The sequence below is a fragment of the Podarcis tiliguerta genome (assembly GCF_965153285.1).
Source record: "Podarcis tiliguerta genome assembly, chromosome: 9".
NCBI classification, from domain to species: domain Eukaryota; kingdom Metazoa; phylum Chordata; class Lepidosauria; order Squamata; family Lacertidae; genus Podarcis; species Podarcis tiliguerta.
Window position 1 is genome coordinate 30,574,980 of NC_139542.1, and position 2,783 is coordinate 30,577,762.

General features: G+C 43.0%; 1 protein-coding gene across 1 annotated transcript in view; it reads right to left on the reverse strand.

Annotated features, from left to right (window-relative positions):
• The window catches only part of MFSD8 (major facilitator superfamily domain containing 8), a 114,090-nt gene that overhangs the window by 31,464 nt on the left and 79,843 nt on the right, over positions 1–2,783 (reverse strand). The window lies entirely within an intron of this gene.

The window sequence follows — 2,783 nt, forward strand, 5'->3', positions numbered from 1 at the left end:
GCTAATTCCAGAATTCTCCTGTAGGCCAATCAGTTGTGGATTCACTTCTATCTGGAGCTGGATTGGGTGGCTCCTATTTGAAGTTTCATATTTGCTGTATCTAATTATTGTCTACTTCCAGGGAATATACACTATTTGGAGTATGCTTCGGCATAAAGGTGTTCTCAACCAGAAACATCACCCGTTTTCTCTTTGCTATGCAGCTTTGATGAATCTAACAAATGACCTTGTCAACATGTTCTCCGTTCAATCTTGAATCGTTTAGGAAAATATGACATTGGAAATCATTCTATATAAAGAACACCATTCTTGAAACTTGAGCCAAAATGAATGCTAGATCTTTATGTCCTGTACTCAGAAAGCTTATTTAAGAAGGATCTTATATTTAAGAACTGATTTACCCAGATCAACACTGTCCATAATCAAAGTAGCATGTAATATCCTTCAATGGACAGTATGAGCCACAGTCTTCTTTGACGATCACTCGTAGCCGAGTAAGATTGTCTTCCATAAGCACAGTTTTAACAATGAGTCCGTGACTGTGGAGGCCAAGTCTGGAACCACACGTCCTTCCACAGTGGGGACATAGGTTTCCCGGCAGGAGTTGATCACAGTGTGGGAGAGACATATGCTGTCTCCCATTATATGCCCCTAAATGTCTCTACCCAGTAATGCAAGATGGAGCAAAATGCCCTCCTGATGCCCTCATAACCACTGAAAAATACCACTTTCAATTGTGGTTTAGGTTCTTCTCATACGTTTTTATCTGTTCACAGGATTTACAGACAGGCAGTTTTTTCCTAACCATTTCATATACACAATTTTATGAACTTCATGCATTTTAAGTGGTATGTTCTAGTTGCCTTCTAAAATTATTTGTAGTTATGTAAATTTAGTATTTATATCATTTTTAAAATACCTTGTGGATTCTTTAAGAGCTGGGGATTGCTTGTCAGGCAATTTTTTAAAGTGATGAATTGCAAAGCAGCTTCTCTAGGTGCATGTCTGATATGGAAGGAATGCTTTCTATTCTATATTGTTTCAGTTGCAAGTAAAATCTGTCTAACCTGACATTTCCTATGGTACTATCAGGTGTGACTACATTAGCATTTTAACTAGTCTGGGGGCTTTTAGCTGCATTTTATGTACAATTTTTCATATGCTACTTAGCTGTTTGCTTTATCATTCTAAATAAAAATAAATGCTGCAGAATGAATTAAAGCAAATGCAGGGCATCATTGATAAGCATTGTTGGGATAGACCACAGCTGAAGCAGAAAGTAACAACACCCCTTTGTTTAAAAGTGCAGTTACTGTTTTTCACCTTAGAAGAATGGAAGCAACTTGGGTTATTGCAACATGTACTGTACATAAAATGGAATTACAAGGTGAAGTTGGCTTCCAGCTGCATATTTGGTTCTATTATTATTCTACATTTAGAATGTATGGATTGCTATGACACCACCACTGTTGTTGTTTTTTAAAATTTTTATTAAAGATTTTCTTGTTTTACAGAAGTAAGTGTAATGCCTCGTATTTATTCCATGTAACATTTTTACAAATCCGTTTCATTTGTTGAGACATTAGGGGGAGAAGAAGAAAAAGAAAGAAAAAAAGGGGGGTCGAGGGAGGGAAGATGGGTGGGGGTGGGGTCGGGTGGCAATGTTTCTATTATGCTTAATGTATGTAGGGTTTGGTGTCAGCGTTGATTGTGCTGTTCACTTGTGTTCCTTTGGGACACCACCACTGTTTACTGCTTTGGTGCTTTCTTAAATGTGCATGTCACAAAGAACAGCCACAGAAGCTATAGACAGGTGTTGCAAGTGAAGATGACAGCATCTTTTTAGGTGCAAATCGCTTTTTTGTTTGCAGAATTAATTTTCCAAGAGAAAATCTAGTCGTTTGTCTACTGTGTCATGGTAAACAAGAATCATAGAGTTGGAATGCATCTCGGGGAGTCATCTAATCCAACCCCCCTGTTGAACCATCCCAGCTACGTACTGTATCAGGGGAGCCTACAGCACAACTAAGTTTTATTTCGAAAGATGTTTTAGCCAACGCTGCATCACTCTGGAACATTTTAATCTTATTGGATCTTCAAAGCCATTGTATATTAAGCCAAAATTGAAAGAGGGCGGGGAGCAGCCGCCTTCCGAGTGCGCTCATGTGCTGGTGTAAACTTCAAAAGGCCAGTGCTTCCTCCTACAGCATGCAGCCACCGGGAGCGGGGCAGGGATGTAAATCTTTCGGCAGTAAGCTATAATCTATGCAACAACGCTTAATTATTTTGTCCAGGTAGTTGTTTTGAAGTCTACAGTGTCAAGGCAGCCTGACCAAAGTCTCTTAATAAAAATTAAAAAGCTCCGCAAAATAACCCCTCCCCGCTTCTCCTGAGGCGAAGAAATGCTGGTGTGGCCGAAGGTGAGCTTCCTTCGCGCCCCACAGATGCCATGTCAACTGACTCCCTCTCCCCCAGAGACCGGCGTCTGTCGTGCTCCGCAAGAAGCCGCATTCCTTCGGGCTATCTAATTCGAAGGGGAAACGGTGGCGTCCCCCTGAACGCCGCCGCCACCGCTTCCCCTTCCTAGGTCCTCCGTTGAGGACGGCCGCGCTCCGCCGCCTCTCGCTTCCTCGTTCCGGGCGGGGCGGAGGCGGGGCTAGCCGAGGCGGAGGTGAGGGGAGCGAAAAGGGCGGGGGGGGTGGTAGGCGAGCCTGGAGAAGAGACGCACGCGGCCTCCCTCCGCGCTGTTGGCCGTTGTGATGTCACAACGCGCCGAAGGGGTT